Genomic DNA, 21,183 nt, shown 5'->3' on the forward strand with positions numbered 1-21,183 from the left:
GGCTCCCTGGGGTGGGTGGGATGCAAAGCACACTCTTTCGGTGGGAGAAGAAGGCACAGGCCTTGTCTGTGCCATTGTCTCAGTTGTGTGTGTCCTGCCTGCAGAGGGCCTCAGGGTGAATGTTCCATGGGCTTGCCAGCTGGGTGGTGGAGCCCCAGGCCTGACCCCTTGGCCACTTGATTGGCTAACTGGCTGACTGCCTGGTAGACCAGGCTGCAGGCACATCTCCAGGATGGGGACTTGGGGGTAATACAGCCCCTTGGAAGTAGCAGAAATAAAACCTCTCCAGAGTGCTGCAGTCTGTTACTATCTGATGGTTTGAACTCCTGTGCTGGTGAGCTCCTCTCTCAGAGCTGAGCTGACCTTCTAGGGGCCTGGGACTCAAGGCCAGGCCCTGAGCTGCTGAGGGCAGGGCCCTGAGGGAGAGAACTGTGGAGAGGATGTTCCAAGCCAAGCTGGGTGGCCACTTGCCAAGACACAGTGGAGGATTCATTGTCAGGTGGGACTGTTGCAACAGATTTGTTAAGAAGCTATACTTGGGGCCCCATACCTTATAAGATATGTGCATGTACATGGTCTTTTTTGACCCTAGAACAAGCCTAGGTCCTATATTGGAAATTAAGTTATTCAAAAAGAGAACTTGCCCAGGGTCACAATTAGGAACTAGTGAAGGCAGGTTTTGAATCAAGGCCTAAGCCCATCCCTACCTCATACGTTAAGTATTTGCTTCTAAGGGTCATCTGCAGGATGCTGGGATTCAAAGCCTGCTGGGCCACTCTTACGCAGAATGAACTTGGGCAGATTACTTAACTTCTCTGTGCCTCAGATTCCTCATCTATCAGACTTAATGGTAGCACTTCCCTAGAGGATCCTGGCGAGACCCTGAGCAAGGACCAGGAGCTGCCATGGCTCACTGGGTGGGGCTGCCAAGGCTGTCCGTAGCATTGCTGAGGTTGCAGCGGACTGTGGATAAGCACGTTGGTGCGGATGTGATCTGGGCACCCGGTGCCCTGGACTGAGGAGTGTGATCAGCCGGGGCTCTTGGGCCTCCCTAGGGTCCCCTTCTCTTTAAGTCCCAAGAAGTGACTTAAAGAGTCACACTCTTTAAGTGTGACCCTGGGCTCCATAAGCTGCTTCTCCACAGTCACTCACCCATGGGGAACAGTGAAGGAAAAACACTGCATAGTTGACGCATGGCTAGAAGCTGGGCATGGCTGTTACGGGGCCTGCCAGACCACTCTGGCCCGGAGAGGTCAGGAGTCACCGGGGAAGGTTATTTTGAAGAGGTGGACCTAGTTCATGTTAATGGAATGTTCTCTTACATTTTTGTGGTGGAGGAGCATGGTCTCAGACTTACAGGGGTCCAAGAACCATGGCCATATGTCTTAGGTGCTAGGACAGTCCTGGTTATGCATGTTGTCCCAGAGTAATTGTTAGCAGTGTCCTCTCTCACTGCTAAAAGTGTCCTGGTTTGGTTGATAAATTATATGGTCACCCTAATCTGAGCTGCAGGCCAGGCTTTATACACCAGAGCTGGCTACCTCCCTGAGTGGAGGTATGCTAGAGAAAGCCCCTTCTTCCCTGGCAAGGCCTGCTACTGTGGGGCTGCCAGGACCCAGTTGGGTGGGGAGGTCCAAGAGACCTCCATAAAAAGGCACGGCACCTGGGAGCCTAGGCAGCAAAGCCCTGACGCTGGAGGGTGAGGTGGGAGGTGGGGAGGACGGCCTTGGGTTCAGTCCAGCTGGCAGCATGGGGGCCTGGGCCTGCAGCCAGAGACCCGCACTGCCTTGTCACCTGGGTAGGAGGTGGCGGGGAGATTTTAGCTCAAGGAGAGAAGAGATATTGGTCTGGCTTAACTCTTTCATTTTCCTGATAATAATGAGAATAGTAATCACGACTACCTTTAATTAAGCCCCGACTAAGTGCCAGGCGCACGTGTGTGTGTGTGTGTGTGTGTGTGTGTGTGTGTGTGTGTGTGTGAGAGAGAGAGAGAGAGAAATATTTATATATAGTACATATACTATATATTATATATACATACACATATATAAAATACATACACACAGGCTTCTTAAAGTAGTTGAGATGCTGAGTGAGACATAGAGAAGGAAGGACACTGTCATGTCACACCACTAGTGAGTAGCAGAACCAGGGTTTGGACCCAGCCCCGTCTGATCTTAGCCAGTGTCCTTCACCTTCCCCCACCATCCTCTGTGCATCAGGATCCAGCATGCTGTGTGCACAACCCCACAGTCCGGGCTGGGCTTGGAAGGTGAGGAGGCAGGGGAGGATGGGCTTGCTGGGGACCTTTCTGTCCCTGTTTGTCCCTTGCCCTCCCTGGCCAGGTCTGCCAGGGAAAGGCCAAGCTCGAGGCCAAATGAGGAGTTGCTAAGCTGTCTTTCATCCGGTCCTGCAGTTATTTGTTCAGCATGCAGTGCAAATTTCCCTGTCTCAAGACATGGAATCTGGTACAGCTTTGCCTGGATCAATATCCAACCCCTTTCAAGTTCTGGAGAAAGTTACTTCTCTCCAAAGTTCAGACCTGCCAGACTCAATAACTCCACAAAAATGCTTGGATGAAAATTGCTCCAAGCAATCCCAGCGGAAAGCCAGCACCTCACCCCTCGTTTAAAGTTATGATCCTTATCATAATTAATTCAATAAAGAAGTAATGTGCTTCAACCTAGGCAGAGAGAATAATTTTCTGTCCTGACTGGTATAAACTTTCAACTGGGGACATTTAAACTCTGGGTCTGAGCTCTCGCAGCAAGTAATAAATTGCAGACCCCGGCAGGGCTGCAGAATCCCGGTTTAAACTGCGGTAAATAGGCCGCTATTGAAGAGAGGAAGATTTGGATTCGGGTGGGCGGCTCCAATAAATAGCAGAGCGTTGTTTATAAACCCTGCAGTCCCGGCTGGCCTCCGCCTTGAGACAGGCAGTAGCGTTTGCTTGTTGAAAGCACCAGAGCGTTTGATCCTCACAGTGAGAGGACCCACCTTGAGTCTCGAATTGAAAGTCTGTTTCCTTCTGTAATTGAAAGGTAGGATTATCCCGGCTTCTAAGCAGCCTGACGCATTCTCAAGTGGAGATATTGACTTGGACCGAGCCAGCCCGTCCCAGAGTTGCCTTTCCCACTCTTTCCTCAGAGGTTGCAGTGATTAAAGTTTAATCTGGGTTAGTTTTGGACACATTCAGAGTGACGAAGCTCCTGTATTGTCCCAGAAGTCCATTAGGTTTACAGAAATTACAAGTTTAGCTATGAAAATCTTCGAAATACATTAAAATGGAAGGAAAGTCAGTTTCAACCAAAACAACCTTCAGATTGCATATTATGAGAAGAGATAAATTCAATATCCATTGTTTTGTGCAAATAATTCAATGATGGAGGAGGCAGGGTTCTTTCAAGTGATTAAATTTGGGAACATCAAGGCAGTTGTCAGAATCGTATTCTTTTGTTCCTGGCTTACGATTTTGGATACCTTCTTTGTGAACTGACAGCAAGCATGCATTCCAAAACTCAAGAGGGCCTTTCTCTTCAACTTCATGGGGTTGAAAACAATTGTGTTATCAGCCCACATTCTGCTCTGTGGCCTTGAGCTCGTGCAGAGATGCACGGTGACAAGGCTCACTGCAGTGTTAACCATTCCAAACCGCAGTGCGCTTGCAGAGCGCTATATCCAAAACAAATAGCCCGTTCTGGAGAAGTGATTGAGAATATTCATGGATATTATTCATCAAAACACACACTCGGCAGCCTACACCCTTTTTGGATCATAAAAAATGTGAAGGGCTTCCCTGAGGGAGACAGGAGGAGCAGTCCTTTGAAACTTAGATGAGGAGGAGAACCCAGGGAAGAGGATGGGGCAGCTAATCAAATATGTCAGGTCTGGGTACCACCCCTTGCATCCTTTTTGGAGTATGGAGAAATATACATAAATATGTGGATAAATAAAATAATAATAATTGTGTGTCACATATATCAATCATTTTCTAAGTGGGTTTGTAAAGAAGATATATAATTTTTCTTGTGTGTGACTTCCCTGTATTTGTGTCGCCTATTTGAGGCACAGAGTATAGAAATTAAAGCTGATATTATTTCAGCTCTTGACATAGCCAAATATTGCCAATGATGGTGACTCTGGGTTTTTTCCTTCTAATCATTCTTTTAAAGTGAGAAAAATATTCACTTTATAATTGTAATACTGGATACCCCATAAATAAAGAAAGAAAAGGTCAACAATAAATAAATACTCAAGGCTCTTGTTCATCGCTGGGTTCTGTTTCTAAGCATCCCACTTAGACTGCTCCTGACCCTGTCTTGGAGCAGCCTGTCTGGGGTAAGAGACAGAAGGGCTGGCTTCCCTAAGTCCCCTAAATGGCTCGGATGTCAGTGGTGTCTGTGGGGTCTGCTTCCCTGACATTGTCTCCCAAATGAGAAGTGACCTTTAGGACTTCCTGGAGCTTAAACTTTCAAACCTAGGTCACCACTGCTCAGCGATTTCAAACAAACCCAATAATGTGGCTGAAACTGGCACAAAATAGCATACCCTGGGATGAAAGTGCATGTTAGAGCAGCAGCTGAAATCCAGAATGCTGGGGCTCTGCAGCTTTCGCGACGCAAGCATTTGAGCCAGCACATTTGACCAACGCTCGCAACCCCTGCCTGCGCCCCCTTCCACCCCCCCAATCCCTCTTGGATTGATTAAATTGGCTCAAGATGACACCAATAATTGGCTCAAGATGGGGCTTCGACAGGCCCAATGATCCATATCTTCACATTCCCTAAAATCAGTCCTTTCAGCTCTGTGTTGGATTTAGGATGGTTTACATTGGCTCCGTCACAAACATTTTAATAAAGTCCCAGAGAAACCGCAAATGGGTGACATCATTGGATGGTGTTAAAAAAAAAAAAAAAGAGTCCCATTTTGTAAGAGAGAGGCTGCACCTCCTGAGTGTGATCAGGGTCTGCCCTTCCCGTTTGGTCATTTAATAATCATCTGCTGTAATTAGGACCATAATATTTAAGATGGGGTGCGGCAGGGGGGTGGCCAGCAAAGGACATTAGCTATTAAGTAAAAAACAAATACGAATATTTTGACATAAAGTAGCCAAGAAGATGAAGGACTGTAGGGTGGGTGTGTGGCCCCAGGGCTAAGGGGCTCACAGCCTGGGCTTGGGCGGAGGCATTTGGAGCATTAGTGTAAGGACAGCCCCCTTGTGCCCTGTCCTGGGACACAGGGACAGGACAGTGGGGGCCTGGAGCCGAGGACCCGAGGCTGGAGAGGGAGCCGGTCAGAACCTGGGGATTCCCATTAAGAGGGTTTCTGGGCGAGGGTAGGCTATAGGGAGTTTTATTTTCTTTTCTATACTTATTATTCTGTTTACTTACTCTGAACTTTCTCTAAGGGTTTATTATATTAGTTTTATAATCAGGGAAAAAAAACAACTAAGCTTTCAAAAATTAGTGTAGCAATTTTGATTATATCCAATGATTATAATTATATATTAGACTGAAAATGTCTGGAATAAGATTTACTGTTAATGTTAATGGTGGTTCTCTCTGGGTGGTAGGACTAGGGAAGCTTTTTGTCTTTTACTCTTCTGTGAATTAATTTTTATAATAAATAAAAAATTTCAAAGGAAAAGGAAACATTGAAACCTCAAGAAAACTGATTCGATTCTTTGGACATAGATTAACATATGTATATATGTGTCCTCTCTCCCCCTGCAAAAAACACAAGTTGCTGTTTTAATTTTAGTATTATATTTTTAACATGCATTTCACTGGCATGATTATGAACTTAGAAGAAGCAAGATATTTTCAAATGGCAGACTCCAGCTTCCCAGTTGAGGAAGGGACAGACGCCAATGTCCCTACACGCCGGGGCCGCCTGTGCCCCTGTGTGTTGGGACCCCGCTGTCTGAGGTGAGTTGGTGTGCTGGTGGGACCCCACCCCGTTGTTGCTCCCTCAGAAAGGGCTAGTGCATTTGAGATATGTCTCCTTGCCAGGCAGCAGGGCTGAAGTCATGTTGTAGATTTCCCAGAATAATCGATCCATTATGGCCATCACAATTAATTGACTTTTCTGTGACTCAGGGTCAATCTGATGCCAGAACCTACCTTGATCACTTTTTCTGGTGAGAGATTTCAGGATTGTTTTGTTTCATTTCTTTTATAAACGTATCTATGTTTTATGGTTCAAACTGAAAGGGGGACCTGGGGACTTTATGGTCCATGTAAAAAAAAAAAAGGAAAGAGTGAAACATAGACTATATGGTGGGGGGTGGGGGGCCGTGTGTGAGAGATGCTGTTTTGTTTTGTTTTTTTAAACAACGCATCTTTTAAAGGCTGGATTTGGCCATGACGGCTTGCTAGTACTGGGTCTTACTTTGCCAGTTGGAGATTAGGGATGTGGGAAATACCGACAGGTATTACCTAAATACACCTAATATGAAAATTGAGCCCTGTTCCTCATGCTAAACAAATGCATTAACAAATTGGCACAATGTAAATCCACTGCTTTAACTCCAATTTGGCCCCCAAATATTGCTGGGGTTACTCTCTTCTTCTTTCCTCCCAGCCTAATTTTTTCTCGATGAGAAAGTGGGATGGGGAATGGACTCTGGAATGAGACAGATGTAGATCAGATCCCTTTCTTGTTTATTGCTGTGTGACCACAGGCAGTTGCCTAACCTCTTCAGGATGACAGCTTCTCTGGTGTGTAGAGTGGAAAGTGTATCCATTGCTAAGGGTGATTTGAAAATTGCATGCCTTGATGGATGTAAAGCACCCAGCCCAGACTCTGATTTGGCCAGGCTGACGAGGAAAGTGAAGTTTCGACACATAAGAGAAGAGCCTAGGATGAGGAGTGAAGGGGATCGTAGCTTTAGTCACAGCCGATTCACTTCGGGAGAGTCATGTCTTCTTTCTGGAACTGAGTTTTCCACTTACAATACGGGGGAGGCAGAAGCGGGGAGCATGTGGAGTGGTCAGAGCCCGGATCAACAGCCCTGTTGCCCAGGCTCTAGTTCTGGCCGTTGACCTTGGGCTACTTGAATGCTGTGAATTTCCTTTTCCATGAAATGGAGGCCTTGTGAGAATTGTCTGAAAATCCTTGCAGCATTGCTTCAAGTGTGGTAAGTATTGTTTGAGTGTCAGCTTTTGCCATTATTCTTACAATGATGTTCTCTTAGGTCCCTCTGGCTCTGTTGTTTTTTTGATTTCTACTTCCTCTGCCTTCAAATTTTCAGGGACTGGCTGATTTTTATTTTATTCTTCAACATTAAGGTAACTGCAAACATATTGTTGAAGGAAAATAAAAGGTACTTCCCAGGCTTTAGTCTGCAATAACTTAAAGAAAAGGACCCAGAAAAAAAAAATCAAGGACCCAGCACTGTCTTGATTCTGTACAAATGTTCGCCTCCTTCAAAGAGGCAAGAAGGCGAGTCCTGCCAGATCTGATTGTACAGACCCGAAGGATCTGATCGCCTGTCACTAAGGCTACTAATCAAATTTCCATCCAATATGCTCACGCAGGATTTCCTGATCAAACACTTAAGCCTGCCCCCCTGCACCCCTGTTAGCTAACATGTTTTATATGCAGAGGGGTCATCAAAAGTGTAATTGCCTTAAAGAAACTTAATCCCGCATTCTTGTCAACTCGAAGATAGCTAATAATGCTCGCTAGCTGATAATTTTCCCAACATCAAGAGCGCACCAGAAATTAGGATCTTGTTCTTAATTTTCCTCACAGCAGATGTTGAAACCTAGGTGTACTGATACCTCTCACGGGCCAGGTAAAAAGATGAATTTTACTTAAAATTAGCAGACTTTTCTGGGAAAATATGCTGCGGCCCCACAAAGCTGGGAGACTGGAATAGGCTGTGAAGATCCAAGCCCAGTGGTTTTTCCTATTCAATGTAACATTATTTTGGCCTCCAAGTTCAAACCTCACGTGTGAATGCTTGTGACAATATTGCATCCGTTTTACATTTTAACCCATTTAATCAGCTAACGTTTTGGAGTTCCTGCAAAAAAGGTTTGCGAGATGCCTGATGAGAAAGTGCCTCACAGAGTGAAAGTACAGCACTAGAAAGGGATTAGGTGGTTGTTGATTTTAATGTTAGTTATTATATTTAATAAAAGAAATTAAAAACATTATGTGCCTGATATTGCTATATTAAGGAGGATATATTCCAAACATATCATATGCCTAACATTTCAATATTTTGCTATGCTTTATGGCTATTAATATTTCTACTTGGTCAGTTTATCAGGGATTTTTTTTTCTTTAAAAATTGAGATTTTTTTAGCGTTTATTTCATAAAGGTGTTTCTCATATTTGAAGCAGGTTTTCTGTTTTCATTTTCAAATATTCGCTATGTGCAAATATGTTCCAGGTTATCTTTGTCGTGTCTTTTTTCCCTTTTGTTAACAGGTTGAAACTAGCTTTGGCTTGAGAAGCTGTCGTGTTTGCCATGTGCACACATGTACATGTGTCTGCCTGTACACGCATGCTCGTACACACATACCCGCACAGACACGTCAGCCATGCCTCGCTGGGACTTGTGGTTTGAATGAGAACTGGCTCCAGTCAGGCTGGGACAAGTAGGTCAGGAAATTTAACCTGACTCTCCCAGCCCCAGTCATCATCGGCAGGGTCTGAAAAGGCCAGGTTTGTCAGGACTCAAGGATCCTTGGTGTCTGAGTGGCAAAACTGATTTGAGGTCCTGTCTGTTCCGTCCTAACATTTGCCCCAGCCTCCTCTGACCGGCACTAACTCCTCCCTGCTTCTGTGCTCAGTGCCTCCGTGTGCGTGATTGCCCCTGACTCTACTCCCGGCTAAGGTCAGGGGTCATCTGCATGACTTGTTCCACTGCTGTGGGAGGATGAAGAAAATGTGTTCCTTGTGTTTATAAGGGGAGAACAGAGCCTTTCACGAGGACCTGGAGAGACCAGTGGAAAGTAGGCCGATGTAACAAAGAGATGAATGAGTGGTATAAGTTGCAGCCATTTATGGAGACCTGGGTGTATACCTGTGAGGGAGATAGGATTCTCCTTCTTCGTAGATGAGAGATCAAGTGGCCTGTCTATGTTATAAGGTTCTTCAGCAACACTCCCCTCCACTCCAGGATAAAACTCAGCCCTGTCTGTCTGTCTCCAAAGCCCACATTCTGTCTGCTACTTCACCCTGCCCTCTCCCCTAGGAAACACTGTGCATTAGTACCCTTGTGCAAGGAGCACATGCGCACACACAGGCACACCTGGGACATGGTGCTTCCTACGACTGCAGTGACTGCGGGCTCTGAAGCTGTGCAAACAAGGGGTGTGCACCTGTGAGAAAGAACAATCCTCCTCTGTCCTGAATACCTCCTGAAGTCCTCAGACATTGTGGCGTCAGTTGCCCTGGGTGGATCGGGGGTGGCTTGGGAAGAGGGCTTCCCAAATTCCCACCAGTATCTCCCTCCCAAGCCACCCTAAGTACAGTCTAAGTAAACAAATAATTAATAAATAAATAAACTACAGTCTCAGTAAATTCAACGTCCTTGCTGAGCAACTGTAGCTCTAAGACAAATCTCCTAGCCACCTCCCTGTCTTTTGAATAGATTTCTGCCCTGATCCTCCTCTATGTAAATGTCGAGGCAGCCCCTGTTAACAGCGGCTAGATTGGAGATGGGCCATTTCAACTGTCTCATCTATTCAATACGGTTACTCTGCGTTTTGTCACACCCCGATGTAGGAGCTAGACACACAGAGGTGAACCAGACATGCTCCTGTACCGCAAGGCTTTCTAGGAAGGCGGACTGCTCAGGCCCGCCCTCAGCTCGAAAGGTGGTCAGAATGCTCCCTACGTTCATATTTTCAGCAAACACATGGCCATGCCGTAAGCTACCATGGGAAAGCAATTCTTAACTTGTTTTCATTATAGAAGGGCATCTCTTTATTTATTCTTTGAACTGGCTCGTCTCAGGCTGGGTGAGACAGAGGCAGAGAAACACTTCATTTGAGGTCAGTTTGGGTTGCCTGTGGAAAATGGGTTGTTACTTGATTGCATTGGATGATCCACGTCCGATTTGAGAAATTACTCAGCAATCTGATGTTTTGCTAGTTTAAAAAAAAAAAATTTCCAAACAGCTGAATGCAAAACCCATTTGATATGTTAATGAGCTGTAAACTCAGTGAATATCCATGCTTGACAAGCCCCTGAAGGTTATGGAGGTCAGCCTCCCCATTTGACAGATAGGGATACGGAGCCCAGAGGGTAAAGGATTCACCCAAAGTTGAAGTGAGAATCACCAGGCAGAGGATTACTAGTGTTTCTATTACTGGGGCATTTGCCAGCGAGTTTATTGCCACAAACAGAATGGTCTCAGTTAGCCAGGACAGCCACAAAACTTGACACAACTCAGGAAGTAGTTCTAATGTCAAGAGTTTCACATATTTTTCAACTTTGTTTTACCAAAACGCATCTGCTGTTCAGAAACATGCTCACGTCTTATAGGAGAAACATCTCAAAAGGACAATGGGAATATTTTCTGTTTTTATAACGATGTCTGATCTTTTACCTTTGGGAGATTTGTATTTAAACCAGCCCAGCTTGCCAACTTCCCTTAAAGAAAAAGTCATTAAATTTCCAATTGGAAATTTGAGCATAAATGAGAGATTTCAAATGAAAACAGCAAGGAATTTGCAAAGGCATCTGATCCTGCATCATACTCCCAAATCTTCTTTAAATTAGCTCTATGTCAAAAGGCTACATGGAAAGACCTTTTCTTTTGTCTGATAAAGGAAAAATTGGAACAATATCACTTCGCTTTAGGATCCAGGCGATCATTTGGTTTCATTCCAAGGAGAGGTTTTTTTTTTTTTTTTTTAACTTTAGTCTGTAACTGCACATGTGCATGACTTTAATCAGTTTCTCCCATAATTTTATTGCCATTTAAGCTATTCTCTACTTGCTGACCTTCTTTCAAATTAGATGGGTGGATCTTGTCTATGATAAAGCATTTAGCTACATTGAAAGAGCAGTATCTTAGCTCAATGTATATGATATTGCTTTGCTAGAAGAAACTAAATGTTCTTCTGAAAAGGCAGCTGGAGAGCAAGATGAGTTCATTGCCCCAGTGCCTCCTGAGGCTGTTCCTTATCAAAGCATGTGATTCCATATCAAAAAAACACGACCATGGAGAAACACTTAAAGACCTACGACTCCATTAGAATCTCTTCCAGTTTCATCCATTGCTTCCTTCTGGGATCTCAATGACCAAGATAAATCTTTACCAAGACTTACAACCTGAATGTGTTCTCAGGGGAAGTCCCCCCAGAGTCACTCTGGCCTTTCTAGACTAATGCCGTCTCTCATCCAAGATCAGCTTGACCCCTTGGTCTCTCCAGTGATGTGTGTCTCTGAGGCAGGTTCAAGTCAGAGGGGGCAAACGTCTTAGTGTCACAGACTTCCTGGGAACCAAGGCAGTCTAGGTTGCAGCCAAGCCGTTGGACCATGTCAGAGACTGCAATTTCCTGAGTCTGGGCTTCATTCCTTTCTCCACTTGTTCCATCAACAAACATTTACGAGCACCTACTCGGTGCCAGATTCATGTGAGGAACCAGGCACCAAGCCATGGGCTCTCACGGTTTGTCAGTAGACTCAAATATGGAGTAGATGCTCACAGAAATAAGGAAATGGGCTATCTTCTTTAATTCCAGAAATTGCCCAGTGTCCTTTCCAGGGCCACCGAGCCTTGCTCTTCCCATCACATCTGCCTCAGAAACTTAGAATATGGTCAGTTGTTTGGTATTTTTGAACTAGTTGAAAAGTAATGAGAGAATATTTCAGACACTGAGAACATTCAGAGCAGAACCAAATTGTTAGTTAATTACAGGTACATTTTCTCAGAAAAGTCTCCATAGTCAGGAAGAGATACAGTGGGAAGTGGGGTAGAGCCCAATCCAAACCTTTATGTTACTTTCCTGTCAGAGTATCAACAAATCTGCCCCCTCCTGCCCTCCCTCTCTTCTTCCCTCTCTCCCTCTCTCTCTTTTATTTTATTTTTTCTATTTTGTTTCAGGAACAGAACAGTCACCTCTGGAAGAGATATGCATAAACCGTTTTTCCAGAATGATTTTAAGCTTGCTTTCCAAACAGTATCTACCCAGGGTAACTGTGGCATCTTAGATTTTGGCCTTCAGCATCCTGCCAAGTCCTTTCTGGGCTCTTCCCTCTGCTCGAATCTTCCTCCTCTCTCCTCTTCCTCCTGCCTGCTGCTGCAGCTGCTCAGGCCTGGACCTCAGCTCCCTTCTACCTTCGATCCACTGCCTTAGAAAACCTACCTTCCCTTAAGAGTTTGGGAACTTTTCTGCCTTCCTCCCAGAGGCAGTTGGATTTTAAATAAGAGCCAAAGAGACAGTGTTCAGGCGAGTTCCTGGTGTTTATTTTAGAGCTCTATGTGGGGGTGAAAACAGAATCTTTGATCCCTTCTCTGCCTTCAGTCCCAAGGGACAGGGGGACTACTTTGTTGGTACCCTATGCCATGTGGGCCATTGCCTTCTCCTCCTGCGCTAGACCATGAACTCCCTAAGGGCAAGGACTGGCGCATTCATGGTTGTGTCTCCAGCACTCAGCCCCGGAGTAGGCGCTTGGAGAGGGCTCACGAGAGGAAGACTGGATTTGTGCGAGAGTCAGCCTTCCTCTCTGAGACGTGCAGGCATCGCGTTAGCTTAATTCCACAACTGCTTCCTACTTCCCTTCTCTTCTCCCTCTCCTGTTTTTTTTTCCATTTTGCTTTTCCAGTAACTAGTAAACCAGTGAATGAGATCCATATGATTTTTAATTTGGGCAATTTTGAAAAATTTTTCTGTAGCATGATTAATTTTCTAGTTGGTTCATGTTAGTTTGGGGAGAATGGGTATTGTTCGCTTGTTGAATATTAAGTTCTATTTATAGCTATTAGAGCATGATTGTTAATACCCCTACTTAATTTTTTTCTACTTGATATTTTGATTTCTGAATGAGAAGTGTCAAAATCTTCTGTTTTGATCATAGATTTGATTTCTCCTTTTGGTTTCTGTTTTTGCTTTATGTATTTTTAAGCTTTGTATTAGTTATGTGAAGATTAATGATTTTATATGTCCTAGGTATTCATTTATCAGTACAAAACATCTCTCTTTTTGCCTTTTAATATGTGTGTGTGTGTTTTTTTTTTTCCTTTTTTCCTTTTTTTCCTTTTTTTTCCTTTTTGGCATTCTCTGTTTTCTGATATTAACACTTTTATGCCTGTTTTCTTTATCATTTACTTTATTTATATTTTTCTTTTGAAAAGTTTTTTTAAAAATAGAAGCGTATACAGATATAATGAGCACACATATTCACACAACTAACAATAACTATTGACATTTTCTTCTTATTCTCTTTTAATAAATGAAATATCAGAGATATAGAGTTAGAGGTGTCTTAACCAACACTCCTTGTCTCCCCCAGACTGCTGCTTCTAGGGCTGCTCCCCCAGAAGCAGCCACTATCATGAGTTTGTTGGGTGCTCTTCCTATCTATTACCTATGCTTTTACATACATGCATGTTATTTCTAAACAGTATACATTAGGATTTTTGTGGTTTTAAATTTACATAAATGATGTCATACTTCATGTAGCATTCTGCACTTTCATTTTAAACTTACACTGTTTTTAAAAAATCCAGCCCTTTGGGCATATGTAGATCTTGTTCTTTTCTTTGAACTCTTATATTGAATTCTATTACATAATTATGCACCACACATTTTAAGTATTTATTTACCGATGGACATCTATGTAGTTTTTCATTTTTCACTATTACAAACCAGGCTTCAGAGCACATCCTTGTACAAGTCTAAGTATTACTAGTTGTTTCTCCAGACCGGCTGTACTATTCCACATCCCTGATAACACATGGGAGAGTTTTGAGTATATGTTGGTAATTGAATCTCTGAAATGTGGAATATGGATATTTGCAGTGTTAGTGAATTCTGCCAATGGCTCTCTATTGTGGGGTACCACTTACATTCCACTCCCCAGGAACATATGAGAGGACCCCTCTCTCCACTTCCTTATCAGTACTTGATATCGTCAATACTTTAGAATATTTGCCCATCTGACAGGTGAAAAACAAAATGTTGTTTGTTATTTTGATTTGCATTTACATGGAGCTGAGCATGTTTATTGGCCTTGAAACTTTCCTCTTTTGGGGCAGAGTATGTTGGGGTGGGGAAGAGTATCATTTTTTCCATTCCTGAGGTACCTTTCTATTTTTTTTTTTTAACCTAATCTGAGACTCCTTGACTTTTATGAGATTTTAATTTATCTAATTATTTTAATTTCTGAAATATTTAAGCTCATTCTTGCCACCTTATCTTAAGTTTTCATTTGTAGTATATTCTTACTGTCCTTTTTGTGTTTACCTTTCCTGCTCTTAGTTGTATTGATAAAGTTTACTTAGTTCCATTTTTATTCTGTGGTCACCTGTAAATTTTTATTGTCAATATTTAAAGATAGTATTCCATTCATGTCTAGAATTAGCAACATCTTTGTTTTGAATTAATTTTTCCTGTGATCTGGAGTCCATCCTCAGGACATTATTTAGAGGTTCATAGATAGAAAATTTTCTGAATTCTTGAATGTCTGAAAAATGCCTTTAGTTTGCTTTTACCTCTGAATGATTGTTTGGCTGGGTATAGAACTTTAGATTCAAAAACTTTGATTTATTTTAACCCTCAATAAATAACATTAACCTTAATAAGTAACAATTAATTAATAACATTGGAGTTATTTCTCTATTGTTTTCTTGCATTTAATGCTGCTTGTAAGAAGTCTCCTGTTAATATGATTTTTATTCCTCTATATATTATCTATTTTTTTCTTCCTCTCTGGGAGCATCTAGAATTAAAAAGAATTCTTCTTAGAACTATGAAATGTAAATGATTTACCATTTGTTTATTATTTATTTTTATGTTCATTGATACTCATTTTCAGTTAACTTTGTACTTGATTTGGAAAGACTTTAGGGTCTTCAACTTGGGAAATTGTCTTCTATTATTTCTTTATTTTTTCCTTTTCTTTGAACTTCTGGTGCTGAGTTGAGTTTGTCATTTCTTCAATTCCAAGCCTGCTCTGCCATTGGTCTGTATATAACTTCTCTCATTTAATTTTACCATTTTTTCTGTCATATCACAAAACTGCACTTCCATTATCCCTACCCCCAGTGGTACCCTTTCTAATGCTTTTGGTATATATCCTTGCCCCATGTGGTATTTTTGTTTATGCAGATATTTTTCTTTTTTTCTTCTTTTTTAGACCTCAGGTGCAGAGAGTTGAATTTATCAAAACCCCCAGTTCATGAATATTGTCATTATTTGTCTATTCAAGGCCCCTCTCTTGTTTTATTTATTCCATTTTGTTTCCTCCAACGTCTTTTCTCCCCATCCCTGGATATTTCTATATGGTCTTATAAAATGTGTATGGTTTATCTGTGAAGGTATTTTCAGTTTACACACATGACATTTTTCTATAGAGCTTGTTTCTTATACTTTCCACTGAGCACTGGTTTTTAAAGACCCACCCATGTTGCTCTGTGAACGCACAGACCTTGGGTATGGTACCAGCAGCCCATCGTTTTACCTGATGGAGAGCACTCCATCTCCAGTGAAGGACACCTAGGTTACCTCTGTCCATTGCCTCTGTCCATTGTCCATTACCTCAAAAAACATGATGAATGTCCTCACATATATCCCTTTGTGGACCTATGTGGGATTTTCTTTAAATACATATGCAGGAGTGCAATTTCGGAATGATGGGGTATAGGTTTTCTTGGTGTAATTAAGTACTGCCAGATTTATCCTCCAAATGTGCGTATCACTGAACACTCCTATCACCAGTGAAGGGAAGTCACTGTATTCTAACTTTCTGTCAACATTGCCATTGTCCAATTTTCTAAATTTTTCCAATCTAGTAAGAATATAGGAATCTCTCTTATTTTAATTTGAATTTCTCTAGTCACTAAACATTGTAGCTATTTCATCTTTCTCTTTGTGATTGCCTGTTCGTATCATTTCCCCATATTTTTTTCTGGTAGGGTTCCTGGATCTTTTTTGTGGTTATTACTGATTTTTTAGGAGTTCCTTATAGAAATTAGATCCTTGTCAGTTTAATACATTGCAGATATTTTCTTCTAGTCTTCTGCCTGTAATTTTGTCTATGATTTTTGTCAGTGAAGAAAAATGTTTAAAATTTATTTAATCAAATCTATCTTTTATTTGTTCATTTATTGCTTATGATGTATGCTTTTGGAATTTTATTTAAGAAGTCTTTTCTATCTCTAGGATGCAGAGATTTATTATCTACTATGAACTTTATAGTTTTACATTTTACTCTTAAGCCTTTAATCCATCCAAATTCCATCTCTCTGCATTATATTTTGTGAAGATCCAGTTTAAAATTTTCTCTGAAGTAAGCCATTTTTCCCTAGACAGTTTTCTAAAGAAACCACCTTTTCCACATTAATTTGTGATGCCACCTTTATCTGTACCAAATTCTTATATATACAAGGGCAGGTCTCTGAGCTGTGTTGTCTGTACCATTGTCCATTTGTCTGTCCTTGTACCAACAATAGGCTGTTTTTATTGTTATGGCTTTATAGAATGTCTTCATACCTAGTGGGGCAATTTCAAAATAGTTCATTTATGGTCCTTTATTTTTTCATATACATTTCCATAGAAATTTATTAAGCCCTTTAAAAACCCCTCTAGGACTTTTAATTGTGACTAAAGGGCATTTTAGATGATTTGAGGAGCACCAACATCCTTGTGCTAGTAGATGTTCTCACACAAGAGTGTGGGATGTCCATTTATTCACATCTTCTTTTGTGCCCTTCAGTAGAGGTATTAGACATTCTTTGTTAAGATAATTCTTAGATAATAGTTTTTGTTGCAATCCTGAATGGCATCTTATTTTTCGTTACATTTTCTGGTTATTTCTGGTTTAGAGGATGCTATTGACTTTTGTAACTTGATATTATATGTCTTAGTTTGGGCTCCTATAACAAAATACCATAGACTGGCTGGCTTACAAACATTTATTTCTCACAATTCTGGAGGCTGGGAAGTCCAAGATCAATGTGCCAGCAGATTCAGTGTCTGGTGAGTGCCTGTTTCCTGGTTCACAGATGATACCTTCTTGCTACACCCTCACATAGTATAGAAGGTGTGAGGGCCTCTCTTAGGCTTGTTTTATAAGGACATTAATCCTATTTGTGAGGGTTCCAACCTCATGATCTAATCACCTCCCAGAGGTCCCACTTCCTAATGCCATCACTTTGGGTGTTAGGATTCTAACATGAATTTTGGGAGGACACAAACATTCAGACCATAGGATTATATCTGACAATTTGCTAAACTCTCTTTTAGTTTTTTTTTTTTTAATTTAAATTTTTTTAAAATTTCAGAATATTATGGGGGTACAAATGTTTTGGTTACATGGATTGCTTTTGTACTGCTTGAGTCAAAGTTATAGGTGTGCCCATCACCCAGATAGTGTACACTGTACCCGTTAGGTATGATTTTACCCATCTCCTCCTCCCTCCTCCCACCTCTTTTAGTTTTAATGTTTGTTTATTGATTCCGTTGGTTTTTATTGCCTAGGGCTTTTGGAAGAATAGGTCTTTGAAATATTTAGCAGTTGAGGGTTTGGGTGTGTGGGTTTTAGATTTACATAAATGATATGGTACAGACCTCCCTCTGTTCCATTCTTTTTTGTCACTCAGTACAATGTTTCTAAACAATATCCATGTTACTATGTGGATCTTAATATATGATTTCTTTTGCCATCTGCAAAGTATACCACTGTGTTTTATTTATTCATTTTCTTAGCGATTAAATCCTAGGTCGCCCCTACTCCCCGCGATGAGAAACAATGCTGTGCTAAGCACTCCTATGTATGTTCCTTTATGGAGCTGTGTACTGATTTCTCCAGAGCAGTGTCAGGAATGGAGTTGATGGGTCATAGGATATTTTCATGCTGAATTTTACTAATTGCTTCCAGATTGTTCTCCAGAATGACTGTACCAGTCTGCACACCCACTGATGTTGAAACAGGGTTTCTTCCCCCGTATATGCCGTTTGTTATTTTTCAATTTTATAATTTTTACTACTCTAATGGTTGCAGAGTTGTATCTTGTTAGCTTGATTTTTTCTAATTGCTAATAAAAAATTAGTATTCTAATTACTAGTTATTATTCTAATAAAAAACTCTAATTACTGAGGTCAAAGCAAGCATCTCTTCATGAAATTGTTAGTCATTCAGATTTCCCTACTTGAACTGTCCTCCTTAATTTGCAAGAATTCCTTTCAAGTTCTGATAATAATTATTGCAAATCTCTCCTTCCAGCCTGCCACTGGCCTATTCATTTTGTCCCAGGTACTCTTTGTTGTGCATGGTCAGGATAACTCCTAGCACTTTGTTTTTTCTGCTGTAAGTATGAATAGTATCTTGTTTTCTATTATAGTTTGGGTGGTGGCTACTACTATAGAGAATAATGACTTTTTTTGAAATTTGATCTTGTTTATGAAAACCTTGCTAAACCCTCTTATTATTTCTATTGTTTATCCATTTTTTTGAATTTTCTACATAGATAATCAAATTATTTGAAAATAATGAGTGTTGATTCTTCCCTTTCTGCTTTTTACCTCTTTTTTTTTTCTTGTTCTATTCTGTAGGCTGGAGCTGCCAGCAACAGGTCGAACCTAGTTATAGCAATGACAGTTGTCATCTTTATTTGGTTGCTGATATTAAAGATAACATGTCTAAAGGTTTTCAATGAAGTAATATAATGTTTACTCCATGTTTTAATTTGTTGCTATGTCAAGATAAGGAAGTTCTATCTCTTCTCAGCTTTTTTTTTTTTTTTTTGAGACAATCTCACTCTGTCAGCTGAGCTAGAGTGCTGTGGCATCAGCCTAGCTCACAGCAACCTCAAACTGCTGGGCTCAAGTGATCCTCCTGCCGTAGGCTCCCAAGTAGCTGGGACTACAGGCTCATGCCACCAGGCCTGGCTAATTTTTTCTGTTTTTACTAGAGACAGGGTCTTGCTTTTGCTCAGGTTGGTTTTGAACTCCTGACCTCAAGCGATCCTCCTACCTCAGCCTCCCAGAGTGCTAGGATTACAGGAGTGAGCCACAGTACCCAGCCTCTTCTTAGCTTTCTGAGAACTTTTATCATGTTTAGATTTTTATCATTAAATAATCAGGCTGTGGTGTTTTGCACCTAATGACACAATCATGTAATTTTCTCCCTTGGTCCATTAATGTGTGGAATATATTAACTGTAAAATGTCATTTCAATATAATGTATTCTTTTTAATATACTTTTGGATTTGATACTATTTTTAAGGATCTTATTTTCTTTTCTTATAAGATCCTTATCTGGTTTTAGAAGCACAGATACAAAAGCCTCATAAAATGAGTTGGACACATTTCACTCTATTTTCTAGAACATCTTGTACAACATAGAGTTTAACAGTTTCTTAAGATTGTGTTGGCCTCTCTTTAATGCTATCCAAGCCTGAGTTTTATCATGGTGGTTAAAGTGGGTAGTAGGAACAAGGGTAGTCTTTAATTATATAATTTCTATTTCTTTAATGGTTATTTTATTTCTAGTTTGTCTTTTGCCACATTGGGCACTATATTCTCTTTCCAAAACATTACCCATTATTGTTATATAGATTGTTCATAATCTCTGTCGTAACTGTAATTATATCTTCTTTTTCATCCTGCATTTTGCTTATAATTTTCTCTTTTCTCCTTTATTAGTTTTGATGGATTTGTCAATTTTATTAATGTTTTTAAAGGACCAGTTGAATATTTTCTATAATTGTATATGAGGGTTCTCTATTTTATGTATTTCTGCCCTTATAATTTTTTATATTTTTTCATCTTTCTTATTTTTCTTTTAGAGTTTTTTTTTTTTTGCTATTCTCTAAGCTTCTTAATTTGAATGCTTACTTTATTTGTAGTGTGATAAATGTGTTTAAAGCCATATGCTTTCTTTCTAACGACTGCTTTAGCTATATGCTCTATGGGTTTTGACATATAGTGCAATTCAGATATAAATAACTCACAGTTTTTAACCATAAATTTTAAGCTTTAGTTGTACTAATATTTTTCTGCTTGATATATTAATTTCTAAAAAGGATATATCAAAATCTCCAACCCAAATTATTGGCATCTATTTTTTTCCTATAGTATATTGGTTGTAATTTATATATTTTGAAACTGTATCTTTAGCTTTATGTGTGTATTGGTCTTTGTGTCTTAAAGATGTATCATTTTACCTGGAACATAGTTTTTTCTCTTTGTGAGGTTTTTTGCCTTAAATCTATTATATATTATATTAAAATGACCACTCTCATTTTATATTTACTTATAATATCCTCTTCAATACTTTTGTTTTCCAATATTTGATATCCTTCTGTTTGAGATATTTTCTTCTAGGCAATAAAGTATTTGATCTTTTTTTAAAATCCATTCTGAAAGTCTGTCTTTGATTGGTAAATTGAACCTAATTTTGAGTATCAAGCTTACTGTAATCACTCTTATGTTGGGACTTATTTCAACTATTTCAGTTACTGTTCTCTATTTACTACCTTTTTGTATTGTTTCTATTTTCTCCTTTCCTAATTTCCATTGAACAGATAAAATTTTTTTCCTACTGATATGAAAGTTGTGCATCCTTTATTCTTCTGTGATTGCCTCCAGCTTATTAACTTATGCTTATTGTCAGCTTCTACATCTGCCTCTTGAAAATGACAGTTCCCTTAGCCATCTCTTACTTCCCTCTAGTTTTCCCTCTCTACCCCTCACTACATATTTCATCTAGAATTATAGTTCTGGAATTTCAGGAGTGTCCTTTTTGTTTTATTGGGGTTTTACTTATTCAGACTACAATTCAACTTATTAATTTATTTACCCATACTTATAGCCCATATCTCAGGTTGCCAGATGGAATACAGGAGGCCTAGAAACATTTGAATATTATATGGGACATTCTTATTCTTTTTTTTTTTTTTCCTTGAGACAGAGTCTTGCTCCATTGCCTGGGCTAAAGTGCCCCGGCATCAGCCTAGCTCACAGCAACCTCAAACTCCTGGGCTCAAGGAATCCT

The sequence above is a fragment of the Propithecus coquereli genome, unplaced genomic scaffold (genome assembly GCF_000956105.1).
Source record: "Propithecus coquereli isolate 6110/MARCELLA unplaced genomic scaffold, Pcoq_1.0 Scaffold12, whole genome shotgun sequence".
NCBI lineage: Eukaryota > Metazoa > Chordata > Mammalia > Primates > Indriidae > Propithecus > Propithecus coquereli.